Below are 17,573 nucleotides of genomic sequence, written 5' to 3' on the forward strand. Positions count from 1 at the left end.
TATCACACTTGAATTCTTTTCCAGCAAAGTTTCAGAATTAACTCCCTCATCAAGACCTGTGCATCAATCTTCCTTTCAGGTCTTTGGGGGAAACAAAATAAATTTCATCACTCACTCACCCACAGATTTCCCCCCTCTGCATCCCACTGAACGATTTTCTTCCAGATCAGATGCAGTTTTGGTGCTTCTTGCTCTGATCGATTCCTGTTTGCATTTGGGAAGCATAAACACAGAACCTTTTGAAGGTAATCACATTGGCTAATTTAATTATTTCAACCCAATTACTTTCACCTCCTTCCCACATTCAAACGTCTAAGTAATGGAAGTTATTAGAAAGATCCTCATTAGATTAGAACAGAGGCCTGCTATGCAATAAGTGACTCAGTGGAACCACGCTAAAAATACCTGGAGGATCAGTGATTTGCACGAAAGCAACCTTCCAACTCTCCTCTATGTTCCCCATGAAGCAAGAGGTGAAGAATAAGAATCTACCAGGTGATCAGCCTGCTTCTACACTGCCCTGCAGGAACACCTCTTTGGCATTTTTTTTCCTCCAGAGCTTCTATGGACTGACAGCTAAGTTACTGATCAATTTTAAAATTCGTCTATGCATACTTCACCCTGAAAAAAACAAAGTCTTTACACAACAGATTTAAAATAAGATGCTTTTAAATCTTTTTAGTTAAAGTTGGATACACCCATTTCAATATACCCATCAGCATTACATTTCTAAGAAATAGTGTTTGTGTATGGGCTACAGGGTGAAGATTGATGTTTGATCCAAGGACTAAATGAAGTCCCTAGTTGAAATTTGTAACAAAAATGACTGACAGATGGGGCAGAAAGAATTGCCTCGGTTTTACTCTTCATTCTCATTCTGCTCTGAAATGATACCACGACATCAGTGAGGAAACAGCACAGCACCTGAGAGGGGAGATGAGCACCGAAGAACAAAAGCTTGCAGGTAATAAAGGGATATGGAGGAAGACGAGAGATCCTGGCTCAAACAGCCATACCCTTAGGCCTCGATTTATTTTTCATATAAATGCTTCCCTTGGTTAACTATACAGCACAGCACATGGTGAATTATGGATTTACTGCGGGGGAAGGAACCCACAGTTCCACTTCCACAGGATGATGCTCCCGCAGCATTTTAATTCCTGGGTGTAAGTCATCTGCATCATCTGTTGCAAAAGAGCAAATTAAGTCGTGAACTACTTCACCACTTCTTGAGGGATACTTTATGTATTAAATAGAGTATGACCATTTATCGCAGATATTTGAGAATACCAGTGTAAATGTACCAGAAATAGGGGTCTGGCCTCTGAAAGAGGAGAGTACAACAAAGTTGTAGGGGAAAAGCTGTTTCCACGAGTTTCTTAGATTTCAAGAACAGCATCAATCATACCCTGGCACAAACAAACTCCTTTCCAAGCAAGGAGCTTTTGGTCCTAACACCCACATAGCTCCCGTTACAGTTGTTATCTCCGAATTTACACATGTATTTCTATCACTATATGAACTTTCACTTTAATTAACCATTTTTATTTATTTTTTTTTCTCTGTGCAAAAAAGAAAACCCCTAGACCTGTACTATAGGGATAAGTTCCTTAGTCAACAAATGTAACCAGCTGATTGTCCTGTGTGGCTGTAGATGCTGAGGGCTTACTGAAACCCCCTCTGTAAGCACAGCTGGGCTCTGTTTTCCACATAGGGATGAACAATCATGGCACTGTTTTTCCAGAGACAGCAAACACATCAACTTGGAATGCATTTTCCTGCTCTGCACCACACCAAGACGCCTCTGGAAATGCTGCCCTTGGGGCATCAAGGACTTTCTGCACAGCCCCCCAATTTCCAGTTTGTCCGGTTTACCATTGAACCGTGATTCACAGGTGATAAAATGTTCCCTCAGCTTTTCTGCTCCTTTCTGCTTGGTTCTCAGGGCAGCCTGACTCAGAGATGTTCTCACTGCCCTTGCACAAACCCAGCCCCTACCTGCTTTGGTCTGCCAGAGGAGGCCAGAAGCTCCGATCAGCAGCACAGCTTTGGCTGAGGACTCAAGTGATCATCTGGGAACGAAAGCAGCAAGCCCAGCAGCTTCAGTGCCAGCAGAAAGGAACAGAGAAAGCCAGGCAAAGCAATACAAACCCAACCCAGTCCTAAAGGGCTTGCTCTTCAGCTGCAAAACTGCAGCCCCGAAGTGCCATGCCAGGTGTTCTCAGATTTCTTCTTTGCATGCAGACTGAAAAGTGCCTTGTGAGGTGCGAGCAAAGCCCAGACCTCCGTGTGTGTGTAATTTAGAGGCGATCTGACATTGAGGGGTTAGCAGGCAGTCACAGCTTGTCACCTCAGCATTCCCAAGAGGGCTGTGTGCTGCAATGGAAAACACCACCAGTCAATAGGATCTCTTTTTAAACCTGTACTGCGAGACCGAACACCCCACTTTAAACTTTAGATGTTACTATTAAAAAAAAATAAATCCATTTCAAACATGCAAAGCCTCTTCACATCCAGACACCTCTTTCATACAGCCACACTGCAGCTTTCCCACCCTGCGGTATTCAGTTTCATAGTGAGCTAATTTTGTTTTGTCACCTTTGAAGTTGGTTAACTGCTAAGTTCACGGAACATCCTCCTGCACTTGTGTTACAGGATTGGAAGTTTGTTGTCCCCACTATCTCTGTATGTTAGTTGGTACATATAGTCCTACAATTTCTTACGTGCTTCCTCTTTAATGTAATCGATCTTTCCGGTCTCTTGGGAATGCTGCTCGTGTGGCCTGTTCTCCTCACCTGTCTTCCACTCCCTCTAGCAAGGCAATATCCAGACGGAACTGGCATCTTCTGTGCCAGACACTGCAATCCAGACAAACCTGCTGAATTGTAAGAGCTTTATCTTTCTTCTCTTTATCCATCTCCCCCCTCCCTTATGTACCCCAGCAGTGTTTGCTTATTTGACAGCAGCTGCGCATGTTTTGTCATTCAGACCAGCATAATTTAGAAACTTCCAACATATGGATGGAAGAAAAAGAAAGATATATTTATCAACATTAGATTCTCTCTGCAATACACTGTCATCCACTCGCTATGTTCTCCCACAGTTCTTCCCATCTCCCCAGTACCCAAATCAGCTTATCTGCTAATTTGGGGCAGCTGACTGGCCCAGACTGCATTAGGCTGGCAGGAAACAGCGGATTCACCAGCTACAGCCCCAAGGGGCAATCCCAGAACCACGTGTTCCTTGCAAGAAAGGTGGAAAGAAAATAAGGAATGAGGGCAACAGGCAGAGGCAGTCACATACCGGGGGAAACCTTGATGGTACACATCATGTTGTCTCCTTGTAAAGATGAGCCCAGAAAGCAAAGTCTGTTGCATAAGCATAGGGGGGACACAAGACCAGCTCCACCATCAGGTCGGGAAACATGCATCGTTTAAACATGTTAAATGGTGCAATGCATTGCAGTGCAGCTTTGTAAAGGGATCTGGAGGAACTCTGTATTGACAGGAGGCCACTGCTTAGGCGGCTGTTAGCCATCCACCAAACCAGCAATGCCGGCAGCAGCTCCTGTTCATTTATCCAATTGCTACCTTACAGGTAACTGCTGCTTTGTACTGAGACAGCTTCCTGTTCATGGCAAAACCATCAAACATTATTAAAGCCTCTCTGCACCTCGTTATTTTTTTTACTACTTACTATACCTTGTAGTCTGCATTGTGTTCTCCTGACTAATTTTTCTCTAGAGGGTTACAAGAAGAATCCTCTGCAGCTCCTGCCCAGACGCTGCCTCTGCTTGTATTCTCCAGGTCTTGATTGCTGCCACTCACTGGGGAAGTACTGGCCTTATCTTAGAAGAAACAGATTTGACATCTCAAGATAAAATCAGCTCTGAAGATCTGCTTCTGTGTTTTGCAGCCCTTCATGTTTAAGTCTTATTCCAAGCTAATACAAAAGGCAACATCTTGAAGTCCAAAAGTTCTTATAAGGTCATGCTACTGGGCACAGGGATAACAATAAAGGTGTTAATATTTATATATTCAAAGGAATCAGGTATTTGAGGCAGAGCACTTCAAAGCAAGGACTTTAAGCTTCATTTCTGTTTTAGCTCCTGGGCAACTATATATTTTCATGGGAAACCCGATCCACTTTTCCCATCCGGAATAAAGAGAGGGTTCCTCACCAGAAAGCTTATGTTCAGTAAGCTCCCATCCCAACGTGTCCAAATTCAGACAGATAAGGATTCTTGGACTCACGAAGAAACACCGAGAGCTAACAGATACACAGCTTACAGCAAATGCAAACTACTTCATACCAACACAGAGCTGGCCTGTAACACCAGCACAGCACATCATCAGCTGTGCAACACCATTAGAGGCAGCACACAGTATCCACAGCATGGTCAGCGTGGTGCCTTGCCTGTTACTGCTATGAACAAAAGGCGGTCCTGAGCTATTCTGCTAGCAACTGGAGGATGACTTGTAGGATTTCTTTTTAGCAAAAGGGCAACGTGGTGTAAAACAAGACAAATACACACCACAGATCGTTGGGTTAAGAAATATTTTCACGGTGGCCAGAATTACATGCAGAGGTGTTGCGTGTCACAGCTTCTTCGACACCGCTTTACTCACAGATGCTGCCTTCCAGCAAAAGACTACCAGTTAGCACAGAAATGCAAAGAAAAGTGCCCGAAGTAATGACATGGGCTATTTGAGAGCCATCAAAACCAGGGGATGGCAGCAGATTGAAGCAGACCTGATCCATCACTGCCCTTGAGAGAGGACACCAGATTTTAAGTGGTAATGCAAGGCAGGAGCCAGCTAGAGCCCACCCAGCGGGGTGTTATCAGTTAAAGCACCAAATCAGCTCACAGCATCTGCTGGGGGACAAATGAACTGAGAGGAGGTAAAGGCAGTGAATATGGGAAGGCTACTTTGCGATTCTGCTGAATTGCAGGTTCAGCGCCGCCTGAAAAACCAAGTCAGGTTTGTAATTCTGGCTCAGCTCTTCACAGATCAGACAGGATTGCTTCTTAAGTGGGGGGCACGGGGGAGACGAACAGCTTTCCCTGCAGACAGTTAAGCTACTGTGCAAAAAGTCAGAGAGGATACATCCAGTTACCTCAAGCCAGGAGATGTGCTTCCCACAGGCTGAAACTACGCCTTTCTGGTTTCAAACTCCACACATGTTGTGCTGTATCAAGCAGTGCCTCCTCCCACTCTCCTGCTCTGGCATTTGAGTCACGCCGAAGCCATCCAGGTGAAACAACCTGACAGTCCGGTCAGCCTCTTCCATGTTTCATAACTTCCAGGAGTGAATCCTGTCTGGTTATCAGCAGCACCCAGAGCTTTGGAGGGATACGTGCAAGCCAGGAGCAGTTATCAAAAATGTAAATCATTAACAGCCTTCCGCAGATTAAGCAGTTTACTTAATTCAGCCATGTCCCAACTACAGCATCTGGAGGGAGGCAATGCATGGGGTGGTGGAAATGTTTTAATAATTTACTCAGAGGCCTTTGGAAGCTAAACATTTTTGTTTGTCCCGGGGGTAGGATCTGGCCCCTAAAACAGATCAGCTGGACAGTTTGCTCTAAATTACACCAACAAACAGCAACTGCAAGTTTACAGAGAAGACCCAAAACAGTTATGACCTTGAACACTGAAGTGAACAAATGGGTTGTTTTGGAAATATACACAGATTGTCATCGTCTGCACTGCACAGGATAAATAAGGGCAAGCTAAAAATGCAGCAAGCAGATGATTTCACAAACACATCTTCCCCTCGCTTGTACTGCACCTTTAAATACTTACTTCACTCATGTAAGTCTGAAAAGTCAAGGTTTGTCTTTGCTTTTCCCACTCACTTTTTATTTTTTTTTGGCTTGATAATTTAAGTTTATTTTGATCAAGTGTTTAAAGGAAAATACTTCAGGGTACAGAACCAAGAGCTCACGGTGCAGCAGCTCCATGCTAATCAGAAGGCACTGACTGTTAGGGATTTACATCCTGACTTCCCCAGTGCTTGACTACTAACTTGTATTTAAGACATACAGGCACCAAAGACAGTCCATTAGTCTCCTTCCCTTCCAAATCAATCACTTAAAAGCTTAGAGCCATTTTTCTGGACTCCCATCAGTTCTCCCAGCCAGCCCACGCTGCCTGCTCCTCTGGCACCCCTCACGCTCACGCGTATTTCAGCCATGCTGTTCCTCTCCCCAGAGCTTTGGCTCCAGCACTCCGGTTATGTGAGGGCTGACAGTGATTTACACGTCCTGCTAGGCTCGGCCATTTGAAAACACTCACACAATTGGCAAGAGCATAGATTTCAGATGTGTGTGTACGTGGGGGAAAGGCGCAGACGCTCTCTCTGCATCCCAGCCTTCCTGTTTTCAGCAGCGCCCATCAACCAGGGACCAAGGTCACCCCTCTCCTTGGCAGCAGCGAGGTTTCAGCATTGGTGCATCCCCAAATAACTGCAGTGGTAGCCCCCATACCTGCTCCAGCAGCTGTTGTCCCCTTCCTCACCAACTCAAACACGGCCTGGAAGCTACAAGGCGAAGGTAAATATTGCCATCCCCTTCATCTCATCTCACTGCAAAGGAAAATCCCTTCCCATCTAAAAACAGTAGAAAATGCAGCTCGGCATCCCAGCCCACTCCCCGTTGCCTGAGAGGCATCACGCGTTTGCTGTCTCAAAAAATATGAATGCATTTCAATAATAAACAGGTTTAATCAAGTCCACTGCTAAACTGGGAACTGCTGCGGGCTGCTGGTGGGAAAAGGGATGCAGGAACACAAAGATGCAACGGTACTTCAGGTTTTCAGGTGACATCTGGCAGATAACAACAGCTGAACGTGCCAAATACCTTTCACATCACCAATGCACGAGGCTTTTGGTGTTGTTTTCAAACCAGATTTCTGGTGCCAGTGCTTTTTCGATCCAAGCTGTCCCATCTCACTTTCGTATCAGATGACTGCTGAATATTGCTAATGCTGAATGCTGTTAAATACCAAGGATGTGCAACTGCTCCAGGACTTCATGCAGGAAGTCTTTTTTCAGCCTGCCTCTTCTGAATTTCAAATGGGTAAGACAGAGCCAGGGAAAGAATGAATAAACAGGAAGGTGAGGAAAAGGAGAGAGCGAGGTGAGAGGAGATGTATTATTGATAGAACATGAATGGGAAGAACAAGCAGTAGGGAGCAGGTTATAAACTACAAATGACACACAGCCTGCAGGAAGGATGGCAGTGAGCATTTGATTTAGCAACCCCTAGGCAAGGAAAGTAAACCAGCACAGTATTCTGATAACAACAGACCTAGCCAACTGAGGCAACAGGCTGCAGACGAACCCTCCGAGCCCCAAGACTCGCCCTGCACCCCAGTTATTGAGATGGCTGGGGCATCAAGGAGGTGTGTGTGAGGTCACCCCAACACCAGAAGGAAGGAGAACTCAACTCGTGTTTATGAAGCAGTCTGGTGGTGACAGACGTGGTAATGAAAACCCTTCCAGCTGCACTCAACAACTGAATATTTCCCTGCCTGTAATCTCCAAGTATGTAACACGGAAAGTATTTCCTCCATTAAGGCTTCTCTGCGTGTTGTGCTGGCACTTACCTCAGTGCTTCACAAATGGGAGGTTGGGACACTGCTACCTGGGACAGGAAACACATCAGGCTGATTAGCTTTTGGCTAACAGGTTAACTGGATTATTTTTTTTTTCCAGGAGTGGGAGGAGGGGAATGGTATTTAAGGCAAACAAAGGTTCACTATCCATCATTGTGAAATAAGCATATTGAAAATTAAGCAATAGTTTAAAGTTTAAAAAAAGGGAGTCTAATGAAGACTATTTACCCAAATTCAAATCCAAGGTTTGTTCCCCCCTGCCCCAACAGTGAAATTTGTACTCGAAAGAAAACACTTTCACTGTGCATTTTTTCAGGGAGAGAAAAAGCTTCAGTCCAAATGGCTTCCTCTGCAGGGCTCACAGAAAGTTTCGAGTTTCAGCACTGGCTGGTAGGAAGTTCCTCCTCTTGTGCCCTCCCAGATTCAGTCAAGTTGCTATTGAGACTCAAGAATAAAAACTTTTGTTGTTGTTCAAAAGAGCTTAGCTAACAATAAGGAAGCATACACCGTGGAATCAGACTTGGTCCTGTCTAGAAAATATTTACAAAATATGGATATTAGTTTAAAAAGCAAAAACAAACAAAAATAAATGAAAGCATAGATATTTGAGATTCTTTTATATCAGCCCTGGGTGGGTAGAGAAAGGATCCACCAGGATCCAGCTCCACAGGAGAACCTAAGGCACAGTAATACCAAACGTGAGCAGGTTTCACTAAGTGCACGGATTTGGTAGCGCTGCCCTGACAAAAGAGGCAGGTTCTCAAAAATGGGGCAGTTCAAGCCAACCACTGCAAAATGCCAAAAAGATGTGAAATCCCACAGTCTTCCCCAGACCCTGACACATCCTACAGCTGTAGTTTGGACTGCATAAGCACAGCGATCCCAACCTGCCTCCTCGTGTACTCCACAACAGCTTAGCTGTAAGAACAGGTAACGGGGAGGACCAGGAGGGCTCTGAGATCTCCTCAGCATGCAGGCACTGACACCACACTCTCCAGAATCGAAGCTCAAGCAATCTGGGGGAATAAAAACAAATTAAATGAATAACTGATACTAAGTCGCCTGGCAGGACAGCCAGTTTCTGAAACTTTCAGTTTCAGCAATTGATTCCACCCTTCTTTGCCCAAGCTGCTTGATTTTTTTTCCAGGTACTAGATAACCTTGCCAAACAGCAACACCAGTGTCACTCTGATCTGTGATTTCTGGAAATCATATCAATTTGGTTGCATAGGAGGAAAGGGGAGCCAGGCTAGACATCTTGTCCTATTTATTTTCATGTTACTCATGCATAAATTATGAGTAGCTATCAGTTAAGTATAGTTGACTCCAAACCTTCTCCCCTCTCTCTTACTAGCTGGTTAAAATTGTTTCCATAAGATTGATGCAATCGGTCCTCAAGGAGAACTTCTGTGTGCATCTGGAGGGAGAAAGTGCAATTTAGTGGTACAGCAAAAGAAGCAGATTTTGTAGACAAACGCTATAAAAACTGCCGTAAAACCACTATCACCTGGGTATTCAAGGTACACAGGATTCTAAGGAAGTCTTTTTATTTTCTTGATCCTCTGATCTTGGACCTTGAAGAGGCAGTAAGCCTTGTAGCTGGCTGAGCTAAAATGATCTCACACAACCTCCTTGGTATCAGAGGACCCAGACCAGGGGATAGTTTCAGATCAGTCATCCTGGGAACAGCTAAAATGATGTTAAAAAATAAACAAGAAACTTTCCCTAGAAGAGGAATAAAGACAAAAGGCTCCTCCAACAGATCACTCCCCCGTGGCAGTGGAAGGTAAGGGACCCCTGCGATCCCTGCCTCGTGCAGCGCTTCAGCAGCACTCATCTGATCCTGCTCACGAGGTCGGCAGCAAAACTCTCAGATGACATCGGAGTGGGGTGAAACCAAGCGTGATACTTCCGTGTTTGTTTACATGTGGAAGCAAAGCAAATTAGTTGTTCCTCCTAGCAGGAGACCTATCAGGGTTATTGGGATGGGAGGTGGATAAAGCACGCTTCAGTTCAGGATAGGGTCTTCCCCAACTCCCAGACTCTTTTCTAATAGCACAAAATTGAAAAAAGCAAAATGAAGTGGTGTGGGCGTAGGCAAGCAGCCTGTAAAAAAAAAAATAAGCTATGAAAGACTACAGAAAAGAGAATTTATCCTCACAATTTTATCAGTGGCGGGCAAACTAGACAAGGCAAAAAGACCTGCAGAACAAGTGTCACTACCTGGACAGTGCTTTCTGTTGCAAACACATTCCCAAATACTTCATTTAACTTGTGTACTCAAAATTTCCCGTGCTTTTCTCAGGTAGAGAAGCTCACAAGCCGTGGAAGTTGCACGCTTCCTCTTCGTGGTTCTTGTGTGGCATTACCAGCTTTGACTAGGAAACAAAAGTTTCTTATCTCCTGTCCATCTTGAAGTTTTAGGACAGCCTATGTAGGACAGTTCTCTACAGTCACTTGGCAGCAAAACCAAAGATCTTACTGAAGCCTTGAGTTACAGCAAGAGATGATTGAGGTGAAAACAATGCTTGGAATAAGGCATGGATACTCCATACTGGCAGCCCTCAGAGCAGCCCCACTGCCATGAAGATGCCACCTGAGGACGATGCAAGCAGGGCACGAGCTGGCGTGCAAAGATGAGTTCCCATCTCTTCTCTCCGATCTCCAGGACACAATGAAGCAATGCTCCGCTCAGACCAGTCAAACGTACTTCTCCGGGTATCACATGAGAGGAAAGAGCTCACGCAGAGAGATTCCCTTCACTGGCTGATGTCCCACGCAGGAATTTGGCAGTGCCTGCACTTCTGCTCAGTGCTGCAGCCTCGACATCTGGTTAAAGTTAATCTTAAGAATCTCGAGCTACTTTTGGTCTCAAATTCAGGCTTTTCAAACTTATTGTTACACATCTCAAACCAGCAGAAATGCTTTCAGATTGACCATTATTAAGGCCCATGCCTTGTTTAAACCAGCTATTTTATTTTATTTTTTAATCACAGAACCAATATCTCTTAGGCAAATTGATACCTCATCAACAGGGGTAGCCACGTGAGCTGGGTGCCCTGGACGTGTGAAATCTATCTAGATTAATTAATGATATAGGCCTTGGACAGGACTCTGGCAGTGAGGCCATCTGACACAGAAACCAGAGGCTGCATCCAAGCTGTGGACTGCGAATGGTCCCTGGCCCAACCTCATTTCCATGGTTGGGTGGTTTGGGACCAAGTAGATCGGCTCACAGCACGAACATTGCCTGGTACCAACAGTCAGGCAGGACAGCCAGCCAGATTCCCCTGCCTGAAAACATACACTGGCACTTTTATTCTTATTAGAAATTATCCATTATAGCTACTGGCTCTGGGTTCAGCTGCCTGTTTCTCCCAGCTAGTTGATGTAGTTACTGGAAAGATGGAGCAATACTGATCTTGTTGAAGTCTGTCCTCCATGTACTGCTATTTGCAATTTTGTGCTCATCTATAAGAACTAAAAACTTGGAACAACGTGGGGCTTATTGTCTCTACTCACAACAGCCTTCCTTTTCTGGTTACACTGTACCACAGTAATACACCAAGGTGGTCCGTATTTTCCCATTTTTCCTCCTTCATTTTTATTAGCCTGAGGTCACTGTAAAGGTATAAGCCAGCAACTGAATAAGCAGCAATTTCTGGATTAAAAAGAGCCATGACTCGCAGCCATAAAGGGAAAAATCAGACAAGAACAACAGCAAAAGAAGGGCAGACCATTGCCAGGATAATGCTTCAGAGTATCAACAGCTGGCTTGCAAATCAGGAGCCTGCCAGCAGACAGAGACAATGTCTCTTGTTTCTGGAAGAATACCGTTGAATCTGGGGTGTAAATTCATGCACACACACCACTTTTTGAAACCACATTTTGCACTTTTTAATCTGCATGCAACAATTTTGAGCACAAAATACCATGTCATTTGTTGTCCCATATCCAATTTTTTTTTTTTTTGGTGGTCAAAACAGTCATTTACCTACTTCTTCCTTACCACCCACTACAGAAAAACACTTGCCTACGTATTAATGGACACATTTTTGTAATTAAGTGATGAATAACGATTATGCTTGTTTCTAAATGAATCTGACTCTATAAACCACGTAAAAGCATCTGTTCACATAAAAAAGTGCACGTGAACACAAGCTCGGCTTTAGAGCAAACCAAAGGAAAGACGATAAGAGATACTGACCTAGGTGCTCCAAGCCATTTGTTAGCTTCACCCAAACTTCCTGCTGGACATCTCAAAGTTCACAGGACTTGGGCCATTCATTCAGACTTGCTTACACCCCATAAAAAGCAGACAGCTATGTTCATCCCTGATTATTCAGAAATGGTTTTCAAATCATCATAGCTTTAGAAGGACAAATATAAGCTGTTACCTAAAGGATGCTATGGATGAAACTAGTTGGGGATGGAGACTTCTTAGATTTTCTGTCAATAAAAACTTATTAGGGAAATCCTCACCAAGCTCACCTGTTATCTACCAAAGAACCTATTTGGGAAGAAAGAAAGGAGGTGTCAAAACAACCCAAATAATAGAGGACCTTTCAGAATTCAGATAAATTTGATGCATTTCCAAGCATTACAGCATGTATTTTCTTAAAACAATCAGCACATTCATTACTCTTTCCCTACTGCTTTCTCTGGTATCTAATATGGGTCAGCCACAGCATTTAAAAAAATAAATAATAATGACTGGAAACTTAAGTACCAGGTCAACCAGTACTCACAGAATTTCTGGTTAGAACAGAAAACCCCCATCTTTCCTTTTAATCTCCTACTCCAAAATTAAGATTTTGGAACAGAATTAGTGGTACAACCTACTGTGGGATTTCCTACCTTCCCGCTGGTCTTGTGCTCCCCCATCATGAAAGCAACTACAGGGAGGAAAGAGCACAGAAAGGGGAAGATAAGGTGCCAAACATCAGTGTCAAAGCCCCACTGATGCCTCCCAAAGCAACATGCCCATCTGTGCAGCCTGGAGAAACCATGCCTGCAATGGCTCATTGCACTCAACAGGGCTCCTCATCTGCCCGTGCTTTACAGCTTCAGCTGCTGCGGGACTCCAAGCACCACAAGTTCTCTACATTTTTTCAGTGTTTTTGCTTTTTGGCTACAAATAAATGTAACGACAACATGAATAAGAACCTGAAGGATGTAGCTCAGTAAGTTTTTTGTATGAGACTGAGCCGATGTCCCTGCTGAAGCCTGACAGAGCTATTTGCTAGCTGGTATTTTGGAAGCATGGTAACAGATTCAACTATTCCCGTTCATTTACTGGCAGTTGCAGAAGTCAGCGAGAAGAGATTTGTTTATGAAGTCTGATTCATTTCCTGAAGGGAAGAGCCTGCGCTCTTCTTAGGAAATGGATTAGTGTCTATATGTTGTGTAACCAGCCCCTTCTACATAACATACTGTGCCAATTACAGTGGTCTACCACGCATCAGAGCTGATATGCTGAAGCTAACTGCTTCCCCTGCTCCCTCCTGCCTGAAGAAATCCAGCATATGTCTATTCTTAGCTGGTAATGGCAGCTAATACAATTTCAAAACCCCTATTACTCCTGACTTCGGATGCAATGCAACCTAGAAAAACGATGTGCCATTAGACAGACTTTTGCCCTTCAGACAGTGCTAAAAGCCTTAACTGTTAAGGCAGCACACAGCACAGGTGGGGCAAGGCTCTGGTGGACCTAACACACACTTTTGGAGCTTTATAATTCAGACAGACTGACCGGGTGGAACATAAAATAGGGCTCTGTGGCAGAGAATAAAATGCATCGTTTCCCTGAAGCAAGAAGTATCAACTTTTTAATTCCAGTCATTAAATAACTTTAGCCCAAGCTGAGGGTACAATAAAGCCAAAGGTGTCCATTTTGACTTGACAGATACGTTATTTTTTCATCCCTCTTCCTCAGCACGATTAATATAGAGCTGGTTTATTCCTCCTCCCCATGGCTTTTAGCACAAGCAGAAACTGATTAAAACCAACCAAACTAACAAAACAAACAACAACAATTGTCATAACGGCTTATTAAAAGCAGTCATTCGGCACTGAAAGCCAAATGCCAGACTCTTTGAAGAAGGCCCTGCCACCTCCCCCTCAGCTGCCGGCCTGCAGAAAGTAGGCCTCAGGGGGGCTGCTGGCTGCTGAGGGGATCCTGAAGGGATCCAGAGGGACAAAAGTGGCCCCAGGGACTACATGTCCAAGCCCAAGACTTCCTACTGGTCATCTGGCAATTGTGAAAGTGTGGTCAGCCTTTGACAGGAGGTTATTGGGGCTGGAGCTGCTGAAATAGCTGGGGAGTGAACGACATGACTCGTAATGCCAACCAAGACACCATGAGGAGAACCCCTCCCCCCCAAAAAATGCTGTGGGTGATTTTTACTAGATTTTTACTATATTGTGCGTGCAAAACTATCCTCTGCACGTGCTGCTGTAGAACAAGAGGCTTTCACAACATCAATTTTTGAGCCACTCTTTGGATGCTGCTGTAGCCTACATCTGCTCTAGCAACATGAAGGGGGAACCAAGCTGACCCTTTGTAAAACACAGAAGCAGGGATGGAGTAACAAAATGTGAAGACACTGCTTAATAACACTAAGAACCAAGAAGAAATATTTAAAGTTAATTCAGCACATAAATGAAATGGGTGCCAACTACTGACCAATAAAATGTAAGCCATCATTTCCAGTTTCACAGCGCTGAAATTCCTCAGGTTTCCAACACACATAAAGGGGGCAAAATACTTAATAAGGAGCCATCTATTAGAAGAGATTACTTTACGTGGTTTTCTGAGATAAGAGGCAACTCGATGATATAACCAGGCAATCCCTTCTAGATCTCTGAATAATAAACAGGCCTAGAAAGAACACAGATAGGCAAATACCTTACAGATAATATATTGAGTCTGACAATATATTCAGCCAGAATCTGTATAGAAAGAAACCTCGATGTGTACATTGTCAGAGAAGCAAGCAAATCAGAGGACATCCGTATGATAAGCCTTGCTGTGCTGCTTCAGAAAGGCTGAGCAGCAACCCAAAGGAAAGCATCATAGCAGATGAATTTCAGTGTTTTCCTGCTTCATCGTATCATGCATCACAACAAACATACCCATTTCTTCTCTTAATCACTGCCCAAATATATATAGATTTTTTAAACAAAAAACCCTACAAGCCATGGATAAGCTAAGTAGTGTGGAAGTAGGAGATCGCTGGTACCTGTATCTTGAAATCTTGAAATCCTTGCACACAGAGGATATGCCCCACTGTTGGTATCCTGAAGCAATACCAGAGCTTTCTCTCATCACTCATCTGCTGGCATACACTAGTTAGCATCAACGTAATTGTGTGTTTACTCTACCTTATTACCTTTAAAGCTAAGTAAAAGCTTTAGCACCAACTCATGATGAGACCTTACTAAACCTTCAAAAGCAGAAAAGCTGTTTACTTTAAGACCCTAAAGTACTCCACAAGGCAGATGCACTGCCTGCTTAAAAATACAATTAAGCCTTTATTTGCTATTTTAAGGGAATTTGTAGCTGAAGGTAAATTCATCAAATTTGTACTCACTGCTGGAGGTGCAAAATCTCATTATCTATCACATTTTAAACACAGGGATGGATCTTCCTTCTGTGCCCCTTCGAGACAGCGCAATGCATTTGCTCCATCATCTGAATCCAGAGAATCCAACCTGGTGGCAAAATAGGCCAATTCACATTAGGACAGCCTTTTCTCAGATTTCTCTCGGCAGGACTCGGCATGAAGGAAACTGCTGCTACAGGCTGGTAAAGGTCAAAAGCATTGCCTTGTGGGGTTGATCGACCACCCCTGTTATTTCAAAAACCTGCTAGGATCATTGATCTTTACCTCACAGTAAGACGGAACGATGCAACTTGAAGAATAAAAGACTACTGAGAAGTTTGATCTGAAGTTAACTTGGCAGCGGAACAGCCATGCTCTTCTACCCAGGACTGTGCTTTGGCATCGCCTTAGATTCAGTGCTCAAAACCTTAAGAGTTCCCTGAAAAACTTGATTTAGATGGAGAATACACATGGTATGATGAGCAAAGCCCATATGTTCAAAGTCTGGCCAAGGTTAGTTACACAACAGTATTTCCTGCAGCCTGACTAAGAGAAAAATTAAAACACCACTTTTTTTTTTTTAAACCCAGCCCCCACAACTGTTCTCCCTTTAATGAGGATAAAGGCTATATTTTGACTCTACAAAATTTCAGCGCAGTCTAATGTTCAAAGCTTATTATCCACTTTCTGATACACAGATATTCATTTTGACCATTATTTATTTGCAGTTTCAAGTCATTAGGCACACAGGCTATGACACACAAGGGTCCTAGGAGATGCATATGGTTATGTGATTATGCAAAGCTCCCTCCCTGGAGGGCTGCCTGGCAAACTCACCCTCGCCTGCTTCTCCTTTCACGTAATTGTTCTTCCCATTCTCCAGGCTTGCTCCAGCCACTCACCCAACCTTGGATAACACTTACAGCATTTGATACCTCACCTCATGAAAGGATAAAGAAGGCTATTGTATTTTCTCTTTGCTAAAGTGACCGACGTGGGATGAAGCTCAGCTGAGCAGCCTGCCTGTCACCACTCGAGGCTGTGCCCACCACCATCCCAGCCTGCTGCATCCTACAGCACCGGGGCTGCATCCATCACTCCCCCGAACCACATGCAGAAGGGAAACAGATGTTTTCTTTCTCACTCCTGTTTTGCAAGAGCTTACGGTAGGGATTACTGTGAGATCATGTAGATAGCTGCAGCATTTTACATAAAGCCACCCGTATTTGGCAGGTGTGTGATGGAAGAACCACGGGCAAGGCAATTAAAATGCAGCTTCTGGAGAGTTTTTATGCGAATGGCCCTTCAACATCCGAGAGGCTACAGTGCACAGAATGCAGTGATGTACAGAGGATGTGTGTGCAAAAGCCAGCTTCTCTCCTTGGGGCACTCTCCATTGTGTACGAAGCTTTCAAGGCTTCCTAGCACAGGAGCAGCGCATTACGCTGTCCCGTATTCTCCTCCCCATTTGTTCTCCGAGACACCAAGCATGTTCTGACTTCAGACCGTTGCAAATGGCATTCTGCAAAACAAGGGACAGGAGGTTTTTGGAAGCACTCCTGCACTACTTTGCAGCAGTTTTCCTGCATACATTATCATGTACATGGCAGCTGCTGCACACAGATCACAGGCAACACACAGCTTGTAGAAACCAGTGCAGCTGGAGAGAGGGAAAGAAAAGAGGAGTCTGCCTCAACAACCCAAATCCTTCCAGGCAGGCCAGACAAGCTATTGACATATTTTTAAGGTGCCACAACTTCATACAATATTTGAGAGCTTCTATCTGCTAACTGAGCTTCAATGAAAAGCCAACCTTACCACACTAGCCTGCTAGCTTCAAAAACATTGCAATGCATTTATTTTATGATATTGCAGTTGTTTAACACTGCGGCATCACTGTCTCCTCTAAACATCTTCAGCTTTAGGAGAAAAACCAGCAGGTTTTCTGCCAGAGTCCCTTTTGAGTTATATGCCAGCCCCGTGCTGCACAGCCACTCCGTAACGCCCATTTGTGTTTCTGCCAAGGGCTCAGGGCGCACAGAGGTGGCATTGTGCTGTCCCCTCTCTGCAAGGGGCATTGTTCGGCTGCAGAGCTGGAGCAAGTGCAGGGGAAGGTCACCAAGCCACACAGCGAAGCCTGACGGATGGGAGATGTGGCGATGAGAGATCTGCGTAAAGAGATGCCGGTGAAATTAAGCTGGGGTCAGGGAAGACAAGAAGAAAAACAAACCCCAGTTAACGTGGGAGATGGGTGTGCCATCCCAGAACTTGCAGAGCACTGTGCAGCAAGCAGCAGAAAATTCGGCTGCTGCCAGGCAAGCGGCAGGTGTATTAAGCAGCTCTCTATTTC

The 17,573-nt window shown here is 44.4% G+C and overlaps 1 protein-coding gene across 2 annotated transcripts in view; it reads right to left on the reverse strand.

Moving 5' to 3' along the window:
* The window catches only part of WDFY2 (WD repeat and FYVE domain containing 2), a 54,950-nt gene that overhangs the window by 31,912 nt on the left and 5,465 nt on the right, over positions 1-17,573 (reverse strand). Inside the window, exon 1 of one of the 2 annotated variants that reach the window (XM_068674046.1) lies at positions 5,119-5,266. The exons of the other annotated variant lie outside the window; for it this stretch is intronic. The gene's annotated coding sequence lies outside the window, so the exon portion shown is untranslated. Of the gene's footprint in view, positions 1-5,118; positions 5,267-17,573 lie in introns of those variants that run through there. 2 annotated transcript variants of the gene reach the window in all.

The sequence above is a fragment of the Anas acuta genome, chromosome 1, assembly GCF_963932015.1.
Source record: "Anas acuta chromosome 1, bAnaAcu1.1, whole genome shotgun sequence".
Lineage (NCBI taxonomy): Eukaryota > Metazoa > Chordata > Aves > Anseriformes > Anatidae > Anas > Anas acuta.